Genomic DNA, 21,407 nt, shown 5'->3' with positions numbered 1-21,407 from the left:
GATTTGGAGGCTTTTAACTGAATAAGCACAGCGAGAGGTCACGAGAAGCAGGAAGGGCTTCGGTTTGCTCCAGTGGTCTTCAGTGTTCGAATCAGGTCAGGAGCAAAAACACCCACAGCCGCTCACCATTGAGGTTTAGACAGATGCAGTGTTTTCTAACCCCCCCACAGACGCCGAGTTTATTGAAGGTGAAGACAGATGAGATGAAGGACGTTACGATGATCTGAAAACAGAAATGAAAGCTGACAGCTTTGGAGAAAGATAACAAAGATTGTGATTGGCTCTTTCTGAAATATGTTGGTGTGGAGGGAAAAAGCAAACAGAGAATCAGACAGGTAACGAACTGTATTTACCAATTAAATCTGCTGTGAGGCAGTTTGAAAGAAGTTGAACCAGACTGAAACAAAACAAAGCTTGATGAATGTATAGGGTGAAAGCAACCAAAGACAAGGTCTTCTTTTTTCTACATTTAATTCTGTTCAGTTTACATTTAATTCTGTCCAACAGTTGGCAAGCAGCAAATATTAAAGTAGATCAAACAGTTTATTTTGCAACCTTTCTGTCAAGGTCCTTTAAACGTCAGAAGTAGCAAATCCCTCATCTCAGCAACCCATGGCATCCCAAGGCCAGACGGGAATTATAGCTCCTCCAAAAGATTATGTGCTTCTCTTGAAGTCTCCTCCTAATGAGACATGCCCAGAAAACCTTTGAATGAAGGAGTCCTGATAGGCACCCTTAGGACGAATGTTGCAAATTATGGAGTTAAATTTGTCTCAATATTATTCAATCAAACAAAAAACTAATCTCAATCAAAAAAATAATATTCAATCAAAAAAAACTAATCTCAATCAAAAAATATTAAGTTGTGATCAAAACTTTCAGAGTTTTTTCTCACAAAGAGAAAAAAGTTATTTGCAAAACAAACTTTTATTTGCGCAGGTCAAAAATCTTTGGTTACGAGTCTCGCTTTTTTGGTTTTGACACTCTCTGTTTTTGGTTGAACTCAACAAATTTTGAGTTCTGGAAACATGAACATCCTGGGCGGGGCCTAAAGACGAACGCTGTAAGACGTTTCCCTATTGGTTAGCGCTGACTAAAGCAGCAGACTCTGATCCCCCGCATCTCTGAACTTCTGCTCGAACTGCAGGGCTTGCAGCGTCACTTCAGTGAGGAGACATCAACTCTACAGAAGAAAACTGCGGTCAAGTGAGCCGACAGTCAGAAATACGCGGTCACGTCAGCCGACACCAGCTCTCTCTTAAAGATTAGCGTCGCGCATACAAGGTGCATTACAGTAATGGAGCAGAAAGGACCAGATCCTGGCAACGGTTGAGAAAATAAGAGGAAAACAGAAAAGTAACCTTCAGAACATTTATATTAATTACATTTTTACAACTTTCACATTCATGTTTTATGTAAAATAATAAATATTTTATATTTTACTGTACAGTTTTGGAGAAATATCTTGTCAAAATACCTCAAAATGCTCAACCATTATATGCATTTGTCCCACTTTCAGGAATTTATTTCTCCAAAACCAAGAGAGGTGACAACACAATCTCTTCAGATTATATTAGAGGGTCATCTATATTATAACCAGAATTAGTATTTCATAATTTTACTGTAGGTTTCTGGAGAAATACACAACTACCCCAAGTGTAGTATAAAACAGAGTCCATGTCGGGCAGATGGCATCCCATAATCCTGTGTGTTGTCCTCACAACCCGTGATACTTCCTCTCCTGTGCAGTTCCCTCACCACACTGTCATGCTGAGACACAGAGTGCTTTCCACCGTGGCCCTGTAGACATCTGTAAGCAGCTGAGGAGATGAAGAAGAGCTGTTGTTGTACCTTCTTCAACAGGCGAGGGGCGTTTCCGGTCCAGGAGAGGTCAGAGGAGATCTGGATGCTCTTGCACTTTAAGTTGTCCAGACCACTTCCCAGGATCTCATCGACCTCACCAAAAAGAAGCGTTTGTGGTACTTTGTTGGGGTAGTTGTGTATTTCTCCAAAAACCTACAGTGAAATTATGAAATACTAATTCTGGTTATAATATAGATGACCCTCTAATATAATCTGAAGAGATTGTGTTGTCACCTCTCTTGGTTTTGGAGAAATAAATTCCTGAAAGTGGGACAAATTTTTGGTATTTTGACAAGATATTTCTCCAAAACTGTACAGTAAAATATAAAATATTTATTCTTTTACATAAAACATGAATGTGAAAGTTGTAAAAATGTAATTAATATAAATGTTCTGAAGGTTACTTTTCTGTTTTCCTCTTATTTTCTCAACCGTTGCCAGGATCTGATCCTTTCTGCTCCATTACCGTAATGCACCTTGTATGCGTGACGCTAATCTTTAAGAGAGAGCTGGTGTCGGCTGACGTGACCGCGTATTTCTGACTGTCGGCTCACTTGACCGCAGTTTTCTTCTGTACAGTTGATGTCTCCTCACTGAAGCGACGCTGCAAGCCCTGCAGTTCGAGCAGAAGTTCAGAGATGCGGGGGATCAGAGTCTGCTGCTTTAGTCAGCGCTAACCAATAGGGAAACGTCTTACAGCGTTCGTCTTTAGGCCCCGCCCAGGATGTTCATGTTTCCAGAACTCAAAATTCGTTGAGTTCAACCGAAAACAGAGAGCGTCAAAACCAAAAAAGCGAGACTCGTAACCAAAGATTTTTGACCTGCGCAAATAAAAGTTTATGTTTTGCAAATAACTTTTTTCTCTTTGTGAGAAAAAAATCATTTTAATCAAAAAAAGTTTTTTCAAAAAAAAATTTTTCTCCCCAAAATAAAATATTCCATTAAAAAAAAAAAAAAACATCGTTACAACTCTGAAAGTTTTGATCACAACTTAATATTTTTTGATTGAGATTAGTTTTTTTTTTATTGAATATTATTTTTTTGATTGAGATTAGTTTTTTGTTTGATTGAATAATATTGAGACAAATTTAACTCCATAGCAAATCAGCATCAATCCTGTTTTGCAGTCAATAAAGCCAAGATGGTGTATGTATAACCTCAAAAGCTGGTTGATTCCCATGTCTCCTGTACCAAAGACTGTATCACCATTTAGTTGTCAGAGTGAATGCAGAGGTGTGCATATCAGAAATGACAACATGTGACAAAAATTGTTAAAGTAGGTAGTATTTTTGGGTTTGACGAGTTTTTGCGATACTTGCATTTTGTAAAATGGTTGTAACTGAAAAACCTGTGCATATTTATCAAGTATTGGAAGTTTACTCACTGTAAAAAACAAATAATGATTAATAAACAATCAATCACACAATTACATACACTGATGTACTATTCCCTGTTGTAAATAATGGAAACTGGTTGGATAGTACTGTGTACTGACTGTATAGCTGGGGTTTGTTGTAATAAACTGAACTGATCTAAACTTAATTTGGACCAAATAGGATTGTATATAACTACATTCGAATTGGGCCTCTTAGAAAACTTCTTTGAGCTGACATTTGTTGTGATTTGGTTCTATATAAATAAGCTGGGCATGAATATAATTTTATTTGTTTTCTTGTTAGAGGAAATCATCACTGTAATCAAGACCTGCACCGGAACTCTGCAGCTAGTGTTATCTTTTATCTCCCGATAAAATACGTTTACTGCTTGGCATAATTAAAACGGCCGACGTCACGAGCTGCATGCCTGCTTCCTGCTGTCTGTAAACGCTGTCAGAAGAACCACCACCTGAATGAGACGGTGAAGCAGAACACCAAATGTTCACCAGTAATCTTTAGAGACACATGTCTGATGTGCTCTGATAAACAGGACGCACCCACATATTGACCCTACTACACAAGTGTCTGCTGCTTTATGAGCAAGCTGAGTCTTTAATTATTTGTTCCAGAATGCCCTCCACTTTATTGCTGCGCAGCCTGCCGCCTTCATCTGTCTGACAATCAGCCACCTGCTCTCTGGCTCTGACACAATTTGAAATGTATATGGACAGCGTGAAGAGGCACTCAGGGATGAACAGCTTTCCGGACATGAGGGCAGAAAAATAGAGTAGCCGCAGGTAAACAAGGAGCCAACAGCCGGTTTTTGGTAGAGTATTTGTATAAATTTTATCTTTAAATGGGTTAGGAAGCTGATCTCTTAGATTCAATATTCAGCATTCTATTTATTTGCTTAAAATGTTCTTTTTACAGGGTGGAATGATTGCACAACATAAAATTGCAATGATCTCTAAAAACAACACTAGGGTGCACAAGTTTGAATTTATTTTGATTTTTGTCAAATCCATACAAATTTATACAATCAAGCAGAGCAACACTATGGTCATTTAGTGGACCGGCACCAAGTCCTGGTGGAAAATGAAATCAACATCTCCATAAAGCTTGTCAGTTTCTCCATAAAGCTTGTCAGTTGAAGGAAGCATGAAGTGCTCTAAAAATTTCCTGGTAGATGACCCCAAATCATCCCTTACTGTGGAAACTTCACATTGGACTTCCAGCACATGGATGCTGTGCCTCTCCACTCTTCCTCCAGACTCTGGGACCTTGATTTCCAATTGAAACTTTACTTTCATCTGATAACAGGACTTTGGACCACTGAGCAACAGTCCAGGTCCTTTTTTCCTTAGCCCAGGTAAGATGCTTATATGTTTCATATGATTCAAGCGTGGGTTGACATGAGGAATGCAACATTGTAGCCCATGCGTAGTATTCATGTGTGTGTAGTGGCTTTTGATGCGATGACTCCATCATCAGTAACTTCTTGATGTTCCCCCAAATTTTTGAATAGACTTTGCTTGAGGGCTGCACGGTGGCACAGTTGGTAGCACTTTTGCCTTGCATGGGTTCTCTCTGGGTACTCCAGCTTCCTCCCACAGTCCAAAAACATGACTGTTAGGTTAACTGGTCTCTCTACATTGCCCTTAGGTGTGAACGAGTGTGTGCATGGGTGTTTGTCCTGTGTGTGTCTGTGTTGCCCTGCGGTGGACTGGCGACCTGTCCAGGGTGTACCCCGCCTCCTGCCCATAGACTGCTGTAGATAGGCACCAGCTCCCCCACGACCCACTATGGAAGAAGCGGTTGAAAATGACTGACTGACTTTGCTTGACAATCTTCTTAAGGGCTGCAGTTATCTACACCTGGTTTTAGACCACAAACGTTTATTAGTATGGTGTAGGGCCACCTTTTGAGGCCAATACAGCGTCAATTCGCCTTGGGAATGACGTATACAAGTCCTGCACAGTGGTCAGAGGGATTTTAAGTCATTCTTCTTGCAGGATAGTGACCAGGTCACTGCGTGATACTGGTGGAGGAAAACGTTTCCTGACTCGCTCCTCCAAAACACCCCAAAGTGGCTCAATAATATTTAGATCTGGTGACTGTGCAGGCCATGGGAGATGTTCAACTTTACTTTCATGTTCATCAAACCAATCTTTCACCAGTCTTGCTGTGTGTATCGGTGCATTGTCATCCTGATACACGGCACCGCCTTCAGGATACAATGTTTAAACCACTGGATGCACATGGTCCTCAAGAATGGTTCGGTAGTCCTTGGCAGTGACGCGCTCATCTAGCACAAGTATTGGGCCAAGGGAATGCCATGATATGGCAGCCCAAACCATCACTGATCCACCCCCATGCTTCACTCTGGGCATGCAACAGTCTGGGTGGTACGCTTCTTTGGGGCTTCTCCACACCGTAACTCTCCTGGATGTGGGGAAAACAGTAAAGGTGGACTCATCAGAGAACAATACATGTTTCACATTGTCCACAGCCCAAGATTTGCGCTCCTTGCACCATTGAAACCGACGTTTGGCATTGGCATGAGTGACCAAAGGTTTGGCTATAGCAGCCCGGCCGTGTATATTGACCCTGTGGAGCTCCTGACGGACAGTTCTGGTGGAAACAGGAGAGTTGAGGTGCACATTTAATTCTGCCGTGATCTGGGCAGCCGTGGTTTTATGTTTTTTGGATACAATCCGGGTTAACACCAGAACATCCCTTTCAGACAGCTTCCTCTTGCGTCCACAGTTAATCCTGTTGGATGTGGTTCGTCCTTCTTGGTGGTATGCTGACATTACCCTGGATACCGTGGCTCTTGATACATCACAAAGACTTGCTGTCTTAGTCACAGATGCGTCAGCAAGACGTGCACCAACAATTTGTCCTCTTTTGAACTCTGGTATGTCACCCATAATGTTGTGTGCATTTCAATATTTTGAGCAAAACTGTGCTCTTATCCTGCTAATTGAACCTTCACACTCTGCTCTTACTGGTGCAATGTGCAATCAATGAAGACTGGCTACCAGGCTGGTCCAATTTAGCCATGAATCCTCCCACACTAAAATGACAGGTGTTTCAGTTTCATTGTCTAACCCCTGTATTTTTCTGGTCCACCATTTTCCTTCCACTCAACTTTCAATGAATAAACTCTAACTTTTTCCACAAAATTCTAATTCATCCATAAGTCTGTATGCCCTACTCATCAAAATTACAAGAAATAAAATTGTGAAATATTTCAATCCTTTCACTTTCTGGAATGAGTGATGAAAAATACAAAACTTTTTTCGGAGGAGACAAACTTCAGAACAATGGATCAGTTGGTAAGCATGGTGCTGCCAACAAACACCCTGTTGTGAGATTGTTTTACTGGCGGTTGTACTGGTGCATTGCATGATGTACGTAGTAAACTGAGGAAGGAGGACTACCTCCACACTCTTCAACTTCACCTCAAATCAACATCTAGGCAACTAAAGCCTGAAGACAGGTGGGTGTTCCAACAGGACAATGATCCCAAACACAAATCCAGACTGGTTGGAATGGATAAAGCAGGCACTGTGTCATGGGAATGGTCCCAACATTGACTATGCATAAATGTCTGCTCTGTCAGAAAACTGACCAACTAAAACTAACTTCAACCAACCATCTACCAACCAAATGAAGTAGCCATGTATCCATCCAGGATAATGCCAGAAGTAAAAGTCCACCGATACAGGCTTTCTACTGCTGACACCAGTACCTGTTTAGTCCCACAGACCTGAAAAGTGTTACACACAGAATCAGGACAACTGTAATTTCGGTGCCACAAGTGTTTATTTGTTCTGTAACACAAAACAGAGCTTCACATAGACAGCAGTGCACGACAACAGCTTCTCACTGCTCACTTAGTGCTTCTGCTGTAGAATGCCTTTACTGGCATTCAACTAGTAACATACTAACAATGTGCAACAAACAGAAGAGAGAACTGGGACAGTTTATTGGAAAAACCTCCTGAACTTTACATGCTGTCTCTGTTTTTAGTGCAGCCATTAAACGTTTCTGCTCGGCTCATATGCACCTTCTAGTGGTGATAACAAACATAACCACGCCTGCATTCACAACATCATATTTTATTCAAATGTAAATTGAATTAATTCAAGCTTGTGCACTGATTCCTTGTTTATAAAAACCATTGCAGTTAATGTTGTGAAGTCATTCCACTCTGAAAAACAGCATTTTTACTATTACTGGAAGCCCACAGGAATGGCATCCATGCTGGGATGAGTGAAAACGTCTGACTCCTGATGTTCTCCTTTTAGTCCACCTGCAAACCATTCAGCCGTGCCTTTTCTCTTTTAAAATCCAAACCGGACTGCTAATCTGGAAAATATATCAACTCTGCAGAATTTCTTGGCTAGTTAAGTTGTAAAATATTCTCTTTTTAGTCAACAACCAATTAACAGATCTCTACAGATACATCCCTTTTGTAAAATCTTGGGAAGGACGATGCTGGACCATGAGTTATTTATTTATTTTTCTATTTGGGTTTTTTTTTTGTCCTGTGTCTTCTTTTCCGTGGAGTTTTTCCTCTCTTTCCTCACCTTCTCTTTCTCTAATGATGAACACTCCTAATCAGACACAGTTTTAAGTCTTTGTCTGGTCTAAATAAAAACCTGGGGTCATCTGATATTATCTGTGGATGACCAGTTGCTTTGTGGGGTCCATTTAACCTCCCTTTCTGAGAGAGCACTTAGTGCGCTTGAGTTCAATGAAATGAGATCTGGAACGATAAAAATAAGCATAATGTGGATCTCCCTCAGTGTTCTGCCATCAGGTCATATTTACCTGTTTTATGGTTTCATATCTCAGATGCAAACTTTATTTATTTTTTGGATATTTTGTTGTGATTTTTATTGGATGTCTATGATTGCTGTGTTTCAACTGTCTTTTATGCAGAGCTGATTTGTAATAAACATCATCCCAAAGCACTTTACAAAACAAACAGTTTCAGAACGCCTCAAGTTAAATAGAAAACAGTTCATGTTAAATGCAGATCATCCCAGTCCAAATATTTCAACTAAATTACAGTACAATTCAGGTCCTGTTACTTTACTTTACATGTTGTGATTTCAAACCTAAGGAAATATACCGTTTTTAGAAATTATATTATGGAAGAAAAACAGGCCCACAGCATCACAGATCCTCCACTATGCTTGACACAAGGTGCTTTTCTACACATTCGTGTTTGTTTTCTGTGTTGCTGAAAAGGCTTTCTCCTTGCATGCCTCCCAAACCACCTGCTGGCATGCAGAAAGACTTGAATGGTTTTCATGGAGACTAAGTGACCATGAGATGCCAATCTTTGCTGTAGTTTCCTAACAGTAAACTTTGAAGAATTTACCTCCATTAACATCCTCATCCCTGTGTGCAGAGGAAAGATAAACTTGGGTCCTCATCCAGGCTTGTTTTCCTCAGTTCTAGTTTCTTACTTAGATAAAATGTTTTCTTTGTCTTTCCCATTTTGAATAGTGGCTAACAAAGTGGACATCTTTGTCATATTGATGCTTTACTCATTTATCCTAATGATTAAATGTGATGAAATTTAAATTTGGATTAAAATACTTTTCCTACTAATTATTCCCCTGCAGTAAAAGATCCATTTATTTTCAGGAAATGGAAATGAGATGGAGATATAGTTATTTTACAAGTTTTATAAGGTAAGGTAAGCAAGGCACATTGGCAAAAGTGTTCATGTTGGAGATGCTTGTTTGTAAGTGTTGGAGAAAGACTGGAGAATGGGCAAAATTTGCCTTTTCCAACCCCTTAATGCTGCAGAAGAAGAGTTACTGGCTCTGTAGGAGGGTTAGAGTGCTCAGAGATCTCATTCACAACATACACATAGATTTGTTTTGTTTTTATTGGACTGCTTTAGCCTGTAAATGAACTAAGGATAGGGTAAATCACACTTTTTCAGGGCTTTAAAAACAGCCATGAAGTGAATAAAATATCAAACTTATCCTGCATTTACAAGTCTCTTTGTGTCCTGAGCGATAAGACGCCAAGGTTATCAACTCAAACCATCTCCTGATCAACTGCAACAATGATTAACGACAAGACGTGCAAGAGCATTTGACAATCAATTAGCCAATCAACGCGAACTATAATCAGCTTCTGGTGCTATGAAAGGCAGAGCTGTGTGTTCCTGAAGACCGTGTTGCTTCAGCTCTGAGAATGTGGAAACCTTTTCAACTATTTCTATTTTATTATTAACCATTTGAAAATGGAAAGTCAGCATTGATATTAGTTAAATGAAACGGTAGAAAACTACTAGAAAACCTGTTGGAGATTTTGTTAAAATTTATGAAAGTCCTGCTCTTACACGGTTCCACCACAGGCTTACCAATGAAATCTAAAAATGTCCAGTTCAGACCAGTAGAACCGAGTATGGTTCTTTAGGTGGTCCACAGTGGTTCTTGATAACTTTAGCCAGAAATGAGAGAACTGAGCAGTGTTTTTAAATATAAAGGTAATACAAAGGCTAGATTAAGCTTTTCTAGTTTGTTTTTCTAAAATGACACAATTGGTACAAGAAGTTTTTATTGTATGCTCAGTGGTTTTATTATAATGAATGTTTTATTGTTAGACCACAAATTATGTGCTTTTCCCCATTTTTCATAAATAATGCTTTATTAAAGACATTTCATCTCTTTTTTTTGTTAAAGTTTTATGTGTTACAAAAACCATGGAAGCAAAAAAAAATTAATTCAGCTCGACAGAAAATCATAAAAACATTATGTTACATTTTATAAATCAAATAAAACTAATAATTATTAAATGTGAAAAGATGTCTTTTTGGAAAGATTATGCAGGTTTTGGGGTCATAAACGATTTTTATTTAATAAGAGAAGCAGAAATGGCTCTTTGGATTGTAAAGGTTGCTGAACCCTGGAGAAGATCATGAACTCTGTAGACCAAAGGTTTCCAGAGTCAAATCTGACGTCTTCTGTCTGACAGATCAGAATCAGAATCAGAATCAGAAAAGCTTTATTGCCAAGTACGTTTTTGGACATACAAGGAATTTGTTTTGGCGTAGTTGGTGCAATAAAGTACAAAAAAAAGGGTGGTTTCCGGGCTTTGTTAACAAGGCTGGTGGCAGATGGGAAAAAACAGTTCTTGTGGCGTGAGGTTTTGGTCCAGATGGACCGCAGCCTGCTGCCAGAGGGGAGAGTTTCAAAGAGTCCTGGAGGTGTACAGTTCCTGGAGCGACAGTAGACTGCAGCCAATCACCTTCTCAGCAGACCGAATGACACGCTGCAGCCTGCCCTTATCCTAGGCTGTAGCAGCGGCGTACCAGATGGTGATGGAGGAGGTGAAGATGGACTCAATGATGGCTGTGTAGAAGTGCACCATCATAGTCTTTGGCAGGTTGAATTTCTTCAGCTGCCGCAGGAAGAACATCCTCTGCTGGGCTTTCTTGATGAGGGAGCTGATGTTTGGCTCCCACTTGAGATCCTGGGAGATGATGGTTCCCAGGAAGCGGAAAGATTCCACAGTGTCAATTGTGGAGTCACAGAGGGTGATGGGGGCAGGTGGGGCTGGGTTCTGCCTGAAGTCCACAACCCTCTCCACTGTCTTTAGAGCGTTGAGCTCAAGGTTGTTCTGGCTGCACCAGTCCAACAGATGGTCCACCTCCCATCTGTACGCGGACTCGTCACCATCAGAGATGAGTCCGATCAGGGTGGTGTCGTCCGCAAACTTCAGAAGCTTGACAGACTGGTGACTGGAGGTGCAGCTGTTGGTGTACAGGGAGAAGAGCAGAGGAGAGAGAACACAGCCTTGGGGGGAACCGGTGCTGATGGTCAGGGAGTCAGAGACGTGCTTCCCCAGCCTCACGCGCTGCTTCCTGTGAAGCTGGGTCATCAATAGGACAATCATCCACAACACATGCTAATCTACAGCAGAAAAGCTAAAGAACCAATGCATTGCAACGGACTAAAATGATATGGTGGGATCTTCAGAAAGCTGTGCAGACACAAATGTCTGCACAAACATTGCAATTAGCAGAATATAAACCCTAGCTGCAATGCTAAAACTGTAACATCTACGATTTCACATTACAAAGTATGAAAAGTAACTCCCACTGGTGAAAGAATCAGCCAATTAAAATAATGTTATGCAGCTCGAATGTCACATGTAACGTGGTCATAATGTTAGCTCGTTAATCATCTGTAACAGAAGAGTTAGCTTCATTTTTAAACAGCAAAATATTCAAAGCATTTTGAATAAAATGTGTCTCCGTTTTATTCAGCTGTAAATGGACAGAAAATAAACGCTGCAGGCGTCAGTCAGAATCTTCACCACAGACGTGACGATGATTTATTTAGTCTGCTTTTCTCTTTTAATAAAAATGTTGGGATTGTTTTCATTTTTGCTGGTGTCAGCTGCAGCCACCCTGATGGCTGTTACAGATAAAACAGTGAATAGCTTTAAATGAAGGGTCAGTGAATGTTAAATCTTCAGACAGCTCTTCATCTTTCCTGTCACTATTTTTCCTTCAGATGTGATAAAACCTCCATCAGTCAGCCCATAGCTCCCTCCTTTGTTTGATATTGCCTAACAAGACTCTGGTTTTACTTTTATTGTTTGGAAATATCCTAAAATCCTCATTGAGACTATTTAGTCTATTTCCTCCTTCATCTCCATCTGTGTTGGGTTGAAACAATAATGTTAAAAATTGGGAAAACACATTAAATGTTCTGATCTTTCCAAAGAAACGTTTAAGTATCTACGTCAAATTTTTTTCTTTTAATTTATCTCTGGAAAAGAAAATGATTTAATGACACAACAAAAGATACCAACAATAATGTGTTTTTCTAGTTGAAGGAAAAGTTAGGACACCAGCTAGTGTTACCCTCTTGTAGCGTCTACCATCTCAAACATCAGTCTGAGGAAAGTTTGCTCCACTCCTCAATTTCAGCTGTTAGATGTTTGAGGGGCTTCATGCATGTTCAGCCTGTTTCAAGTCACCCAATGTCCAGACTTTGATTAGGCCCAGTACGTCCCATTTATTTAATTCTCAGTTATTCCTTGGTAGATTATCTGGTATGTTCTGGGTCATTATCATGATGCAGGGTCACGTTCTGCTCCAGCTTTCATTTTTTAACATATGGGTCTCAAGCTCCCTCTGATGAACAGTTCTTGCTGCAGTCGGGATAATGTTTATTTTCTGGTATGCTGTGGTTGGTTTATGCCAAATATCTCCTCTGTTCTGGTGTCCAAACAATAAACAATTTTAGACTTGTCTGTCCAAAGAACATTATTCCAGGACTCCTGTTCTTGTCTACGTTCCCTCTGGGGAACTGCAGTCCTTCCTTCATGATTTTCTTTAGGGGTGTCAAAATAAGGTGAGATCTTTCCATGTAATCCATGCAACACTCATTAACAGCTACAGTTAAATCCATAAAAACTGCGATAAATATTCTTTTGTGTAATCCATGCAATAATTACTAAAATAAACAGTTGAAGCAGTGAGGAGTGAAACAAGCACGTTCTCATATTCTGGCACAGAGAGAATGGAAAGGCCTGTGTGGAACCACATATTATCTGTCTTATCTTTTGCAAAAATATAAACAAGTATATCTAAAGAAATGATGTGTGATGATTTTACATTCTTTCACATGTATTAAATGAAATTAGCAATCTTTGATTAACAAGTTAAAAGATGTATGATTGAAATGTGATTAAGAATTGAGGATTCGAGTAAAAAAAAATATTAAGGTTTGACATTCTCAGTCAGCTATATATGAAAGAAATATAATGTTAATCATTTGTGAAGCATGAATAAAAAGAATTGTAACTGTGTTTTAAAGTAAATGTAGAAAGCTGAAGAATGGAATGTGTAATACTGTGTAAAGTTTAAAAATGAATAGATTAGGGAAAGAACTGGAGAATGACTGGGAGTGAGGAGAGCCAGTTGTATGCCGACAATGAACCCTTTTAAAAGGAAGAAAGGGAAGAGGCGACTATAACCAGCTGTGGCTATTATTGGCATCTCCATGGCCGAAACAACAGCATCCGTGGGTCACAGTGACCGTGACTAAAGTATTGGGCAAGTAACCAAGAAGCTGAGCTGAATAGGTTGCGCAATAACTGGGAAGCCTAATAAGGAGCTGACTGGTGAAAGCATCAAGTGGTATAAAAACAATGCTGAAAGCAGAAAGAGGGTTGTTTTCCTCGCAGAAGACCAGTGAACAAGATCGGACGGAGAAAAGAAGCTTAGATGGAAAAGGAACAGAGACACAGCCCAACTGATCGACTGCATTAAAAAGAGGATCAACCCGTGAGCCCAGAAAGGACTGTGCCTCAAAATTAAGAATCTGATTTCATCTAAAGCCTTTTTATCCAGACAACAGAAGTGAACTTGATTGGTGAACAGCTGATTGCTCTAAGTTTCAGGCTTCTGGAAGTCCTGAATCAACCTCATTTATGTCTCCGGGTTTCCTTCAACTCTTCAGCCTCTGGAAACTACTGTCTTCAGAGACAAATGACAACAAAGATCCTGTTTAACCATCAAAGTCTGGAGCATCAGTGCCTGTCCACTTAAAGGAAGAAGACTGAATATTAAGTCGTATTTCCTTCAAGAAACCACTCGTTGTTACCAGAAGAAACATCTCCATCAGGTGGATGGATGAGCCTCCGTCTTCAAAGCCTCTTCAAACCCACTAGTTTCAGCATCAGGGAAAGACAGGTTGAGTTGATCGATTCATTTCTATTAGTGAAATTATTTTGTGTTGCTGAATTTAATCTGTTACTGACCCCTGCAAAAGCATTATTAATTAAAGAAAGCATATCAAATTCTAGTTAAATCGTGGACATTCAATTATTTGAGTCACCATATTGTTGGTTTTTCATTGGTGGTAAAAAGTCTAGTTGCCTGGTTCTAAGATATTTTAGGAGGTTTTTATAGGTTACCTTAGTCAAGTTTGTTAAAACAGCGCCCTTGGGGCTCGTGCCGAGTTACTAAAATTAACCTAGCCCATATACCAAGAGCCAGTTGTAAATTAGGGAATGAGCAGCTGTTAACAAAAGTGACTGTTGAAAGTGTGGATGACTGCGAGAGGCTACTCGGTCGTCCAGACCTCCAGTTGAAGAAGGGCGAGACTTTTGTATGAAGGCTGTCAGAGGCTAGGCGAGTCATTTCCCAACACCAGCTTAAACAGAACTTTCAGTAAACCTGCTTAGTAAGATCTTTCAGGTTTAGGGAAGTCCGGACCCGTTAGATGGAGAGCTGGATTGAGCAATCCCTTTAGACATGGGGAAGTAGGAGGGAGGGGTTAGCTCATCGGACAACGAAAGGGGGCAAAGGTTTCCTCCCAGCTTACTGCCCATGAGAGTTGAACTTGTGCCGTCTCTTTCTGATTGTGGAGGAATGTGCTTTTGGTTTTCAGTGAGTTCTCTTAGCATCTTGCGGTCTGCTGGGTACACTTGTTTGAATGGAGAGCTCTGGAAATGTTTCTCCTGCACGTATAGACTGTAAATTGATTTGAGACCACTTTAAATCCCTCACCAGACTCATAATCACTATTACTCTCACTAACCCCCCTCCTTAAGCAGAGGAATGATGTCTTGATCATTTGGAGCCAGTCTGATGTTAGAAATGTTAAATGGTAAGAGATTATGGGATGTCATTTATTTCAAAAGTTCTTTCTAAGGGTTGCTTTATTTATATTACTTGAATTTCTTGAATTATTATTAATATAAAATATCCACCCATCCAAGTATGTCAGAAGAACTGGGAGGCTATCGTAGGGTGTCCTGAATTGATGACCAGATATGTGAATTTAGTGTGTTCTGCAGGTTAGTTGGGACTGGTGGTCACAAACAGGGTCAGCCTTTCTTTCTAGACATGTTTTTGCATCTCCTTAGATCCAGTTTGTGGGTCCAACTTAAACATCCAAACTGCTAAACTGAGTAATTCCTTCCAAGCATCAAATGCTTCATCTTTCCTGGAAGAAATTAAGGAAAATTTGATAATTTCCAGTTTTCAGTCATTTTTTCCTTTTTCTATCACATCTCCCATCTGAGAGGTCAAAGATCCAGAATCCTTCACACAAGAGTGTTGATAAAAAGCAGTTCTGTGAACTGTTCTTTTTTTATGTTTTACCCCAAGCAACTCTTTCATTTTCATTTTAAAAATGACTCTCCCATCAGAGAACTGCTATAAGTTATATAAAAGGTAATGAGGGAAAATTAAAATGACAGTGGTTCAATGGCAAGACATCCCTCTTTGATGGAGTGGCTCAATTAAAGTAAAAAAGATAAAGAGACCCGAGGGGAGCTGCGTCTTTGTTCGCCTTTGTCTGGTGAATTATGGTGCGGCTCAGTTTGAACCGAAGGCCGAATCATCAGGCTGCCGTTCAAAACTGGGTAGTCGTCAAATAAAAAGGAAAAATGATGAAAAGGGAAGAGAGAGCAAAGTGTTTGGACACACTGTTTGTACTTCAAGTTAAAGGACGGGGCTGTTTCATTCTCCAAGAAAGGATCAACAGCAGCTTTATTTGAGGAAATAATCCATCTGCATCAGTTAAAAGTCAGACATGCATTAATTTTCTCTGCTCAGGCTATAAGGAGAAAGGTTTGCACCTAATTTTTATTCCATATTAAATCTGCCACAGCGTGCCTTCCAGTGATCCTATTAAAAGCCTCAATGATTTTGTTGAAACTACCAACAAGTCCAGTAATGTATTCTGTATAAAATGTGTTAAAGTTGCTGGTTGATGGGTGTTAACATAGCCATAGGGACATACAGCACTTTACTCTAGTTGATGTGTACGTGGATGTTGTGGGAGACTCTGCAAGGTGAGGCCTGCAGAGCTTTCGATGTTGTTCTGGGTTCTTCTGTCACCTCCTGGAGGAGTCATCACTGCGCTCTTGGAAGTAATATTGGTAGCTACGTAATCCTGGGAAGGTCCAACACTGTTTCATGTTCTCTGCAGTTTGTGGTTTCGCAGTGATTCCAAATCCTTAGAACTGGCTTTCCAACTCCTTACAGACCAGCATATGTCATTGACCTTTTGACCTTCTTTGTGTTGTAATACAGGTTCTTTATGAGTGATTCTGTGGTTCTAAACAGCCCATGGTGTGCCTGAAAAATGCTTTGTTATTAATAATTTGCTTAACCACAAGAGGGCAATGACATTTTCCCATAGGACAGGGCTGGTTTGGACAGCTGAAATCATTTAAAAACTGCATTTTGTATTTAGTCAGCTTTTCAATGTCTGATAGACATTTATTTAAAGACTTTAAACATTTAATCGTGACAAAAAAAGCAAAAGCAGAAAAAATCTGTGAGAGGGGAAATACTTATTCGCAGCTCTGTAGCATCTACAGGAAGGCTGGGCACATACTAGGCCCCTGATTTGGTAACAATGGGATCCACCACTGGTCAAGTCAACTTCAAACTGATGATAAATTCAGTGTTTATCAAATAATCTGCTTGGACTGAAGTTATAAACGGTAGTTTAACGTATTCTAAATAAATGGATTTTATTTCTGGAGGATAATAGGAAAACATGCATGCACTGAACTCTCCTTATCTGGATGATGAGTTGCTGTTTTCTTGCAGACTCTCCTTATGCTATCACCACAGCAGGGGCGAAGGATGTAACCTCCTCCAAATTCAAGAGTTAAGTCACTATTTAAGTAAAGCAACAGGACAAACAGCAGGAAAATGAAAAAGTACAAACCTTTTATTCTCTTTCAGTGAAGTGAGTTTATAACCTGACAATCAGCTTGCACTTTGTCTGCCGCTCGCCTTGCACCTGACAGCCATTATCAAGCCTTCAAAACTCCTAACATCTAAGAGCTCTCTTCCTGTATCGACCTACTTTCTGTCCTTCCTTTTTTTGCAACAGGTTTGATTGATGGGTCATGAGTCCAGTTGTTCAGGGTGTCAGTGCACTGCCAATTAAACCCAAAGGGAGCAGAGACCAAAGTGTAGCATGTACCGGTAGTCTATAATTAAATTCAAGAAGCTTTTACGTCACATGGGTGACTTACAAGAAACCTTAACTGTAAAATCACAAAGTCTTCCTCTTGTTGCCCAAAAGCCCAGCTGGGAAAACATGTAGTCCTTGTAGTCAGTCGGAGGGTTCAAAATGCTGCTGTTTTTTTCCTATTTCAGGAGCAGGTTAGTTTCAGGTTTAGATGAATAAATCCATCAATCTGCCTTCAGATGTTGATTTTGATCAAATCAAAGCTCTGGATACATTTTTCTTTTAAAGGGAAACTTCTGAGTTTCATCAAGATCACTTAAGTTTCTGAAAAGAATAAATTCTCCTGAGACAAAAACAGTTACCTGTGTCAACTTGGAAGATCTCAGTTTATAAGGTACCCTCATTGACGGACTGAGTTCTTATAGATATCCTTGCATGGTCAAGGTGCAAACCATCCTTCTAATCCTTTTCATTTGCAAAGTCCTCGCAGAGAAGGATTTGCATCCTCAAATTGCTGTACAAATCAGAAAAACATCTCTGTGCTCTACATTCAAGTGAGGCAATATAGAGGAATTCAAAGTAGATCAAAGGTAGCTTATATTTATATTTATGTAAATTATAGATGGGGGGAAAGTGTTTGATGGATGTCAAAGAAAGTGTCACGGTTCTGTCTTGATATTGGACCCCACAATGCAGACGAGCAGGCAGCGTGATTTTAAGTGAAAAAAAAAGGTTTAATTACGAAAACTCACACTCAGCAGAAAGCAGGAACAAAACAAACAGGCAGGCAAGACAGGCATGGCATGATAAAAAAAAAACAAGACTTGGTTAGAGAACTAGACATGAGAGCTAGACATGAGCATGAGAGTGAAAGATGTTTCCGTGAAGACTAACAGAACAGGTGTGAATATATGGCGTGAAAACCAGGTGGAGTAAGGAGACAGATTAACTTGAAGCAGGTGAACTGAATAAACTTAATTAACAGAACAAAACGTGACTGGAGCAAAACAGAGACTCTTGAACACAAACTAGAAAAACGTGAAGCAAAAGCATAACCAGATCCGAAAACCGAACTTGACAAAATATGAACAAGACGACAAAACAAAAGCATGACCAGAAAAATAAACAGAAACATGATTCAAAATTTGAACAGTGAAAAACATAAGAAAAAAACCCCGAAACCAAAAACCATACAGCCCTACATCATGACAGAAAGAAGCTGTTTACAACTTGCTGTTAGTGTGAAACATACATGTAATAAATGTCCAGTCCAATTTATTTCTCCCTTTGGTACCTCTTTGCTCTACAGGACTTTACAGTTCAATTCAATTCAGTTCAGTTTTATTTATATGGCACTAATTCACAACACATGTCTCAAGGCACTTCACAAAGGGTTGGTGCGGGTTGTTGGGGAGGTTAGAATAAACTATGGAGTGTTAGAGTTTGGCCATTTTAGAATGGGCTATGTGTAGGGGTACTAAGTAAAATAATACACTGATAAAGGTTGTCCATCTAGAGCCTACTGGTGGCCATTGTTATACTAAAAACCACAAGGATTGGGATACCTCTCTCTGTCAGACTGATTATAACCATTGGAAAAGAGAAGGGGTCATACAGGTAGCAGAAATGGAGGGTGTGTTTGCACCTCAACCATAACTCAGCCGGTTTAGGCTAAACCTGACTCCCCCTTACTCCATCCAACAGGGAGGGAGGAAGGCAGAGGTAAAAATAATTGGAGAGTGTTGTTTCCTGTTACATTGTGTGAAAGGTGGGTAACTTTAAAATGGGAAAAGTCAATTCAATCGAATCATACAGATTTCAAGTCAGGTACATACATTTCAATTAATCCTAACCATTGAACAGTTCAGTCAGATTCAGTTATTTATTCAAATTGGATAAAAAGTTTTTCTATCCAAGGAAACCCAGCAGATTGCATCCAGTCAGTGACTTGCAGCATTCACTCCTCCTGGATGAGCATGTAGAGACAGTGGACAGTCACTGGAGTTGACTTTGCAGCAATCCCTCATACTGAGCATGCATGTAGAGACAGTGGAGAGGAAAAACTCCCTTTTAACAGGAAGAAACCTCCAGCAGAACCAGAACCAGGCTCAGTGTGAGTGGCCATCTGCCACGACCGACTGGGGGTTTGAGAGAACAGAGCAGAGACACAAAGAGAACAAAGAAGCACTGATCCAGGAGTCCTTTCTATGGGAAGGAAAAGTAAATGTTAATGGATGTAGCTCCTTTAGTCGTTTCATCCAGAAAGAAAAATGGATAAACTCCGAGCCACTTTTCAAGTTTAGAGTCTGAAAGAGAGCACATAGAGTTAGTCGCAGTAAAAGCTCAGTCAGTAGCCATGTCTAGAAGAGAGAAAGGGTTAAACACTGAAAGACAGGGCCATGTGGATCATCGGTAGAGGGTGAGCATTAAGTTGTTGCCAGCAGAAGCTCGGACGATTCCCCTCTCCACGAAGGTGTCAGAGGTAGATACAGAATCAGGCCAGGTGTAGCTTCTAGGAAGAGAACAGAGAGAGAACAAGGTTAAAAGCTGAAATAACAGCAAATAATGCAATATTGGAGAGTAGTATGAGAATGTAGCGAAGAGAGTGAAAGTGGTCATTATGTCCTCCAACAGCCGAAGCCTACAGCAGCATAACTACAGAGATAGCTCAGGATAACCTAAGCCACTCTAACTATAAGCTTTATCAAAAAGGAAAGTTTTAAGCTTAGCCTTAAAAGTAGACAGGGTCTACAGCTACAGTCTGTAGCTGTTTTTTCCCCCTGTCCATTTAAACATCAGCTGAAGAAAGCATGCCTACAGCATGATGCTGCCACCTACATGTTTCACAGGGATGTGCTGTGTTTAATGTGATGTGCAGTGTTAGCTCTCTGCCACACAAATAGTTTTGCACATGTGCAAAAAAACGTTACATTTTGGTCTCATCTGATCAGAGAACACTCTTCCACATGTTTGATGTGACACAGTTTTATAATCTCATCTTTACTCTCTCCAGAACTTCATCCCTGACCCGTCTGCTGTGTTTGTGCTGCTGTTTTTCCCTCATAGGTGTTCCCTGACAAATCTTTGAGGCCCTCAGACCAGCTGGATTTATACTGAGAATAAATTACACATGGCAGACATCTGGAGGCAATTTGTTGCTCTGGATTTTAGGGGTATTAGAGTAAAGAAGGCTGACTACAACAGTCACTGTTCAGATTTTTATTTGAAAAATGTTTTTATTCCCAGCAGCAACAGCAAGAACAACTTTCAAGAAAGTCTTGGAATATTAAGTCAAGTTTAATAAAAGAATGGCCAGGGTCCTGATGGATAAAATTAACGGTATCATCTGCTGTCAGAACCAATGTGTCATTATATTCGAAATAGCTCTGACCCACATACAGAGAACACTCAGGAGAAGGAAGTAAAATAAAGATTGTTTTATTGATGATGGAATCAGGAACGAAACGGACGTAAATCTCACTGTAAGGATAGAAGTGAAGAGAATGGGTGAGTTCAGGTAACGGAAGGAAAAACGAAACTGTGAACAATGAACTATCATGATTCTGAGATCGGCTGGTGGTCAGGCCGCTGAGATTCAGGATCCAGGTCTTATGCAGGGATATCCGTAGAGAGTTCTCTTGGTGCTGTTCTGTGTGAGCTCGGAACAAAGGAATTACAGGTCCTTCTCAAAATATTAGCATATTGTGATAAAGTTCATTATTTTCCATAATGTCATGATGAAAATTTAACATTCATATATTTTTGATTCATTGCACACTAACTGAAATATTTCAGGTCTTTTATTGTCTTAATACGGATGATTTTGGCATACAGCTCATGAAAACCCAAAATTCCTATCTCACAAAATTAGCATATCATTAAAAGGATCTCTAAACGAGCTATGAACCTAATCATCTGAATCAACGAGTTAATTCTAAACACCTGCAAAAGACTCCTGAGGCCTTTAAAACTCCCAGCCTGGTTCATCACTCAAAACCCCAATCATGGGTAAGACTGCCGACCTGACTGCTGTCCAGAAGGCTACTATTGACACCCTCAAGCAAGAGGGTAAGACACAGAAAGAAATTTCTGAACGAATAGGCTGTTCCCAGAGTGCTGTATCAAGGCACCTCAGTGGGAAGTCTGTGGGAAGGAAAAAGTGTGGCAGAAAACGCTGCAC

Source organism: Girardinichthys multiradiatus, chromosome 6, assembly GCF_021462225.1.
Source record: "Girardinichthys multiradiatus isolate DD_20200921_A chromosome 6, DD_fGirMul_XY1, whole genome shotgun sequence".
In the NCBI taxonomy this organism is placed as follows: Eukaryota; Metazoa; Chordata; class Actinopteri; order Cyprinodontiformes; family Goodeidae; genus Girardinichthys; species Girardinichthys multiradiatus.
Note: the sequence above shows the minus strand (reverse complement) of the source record.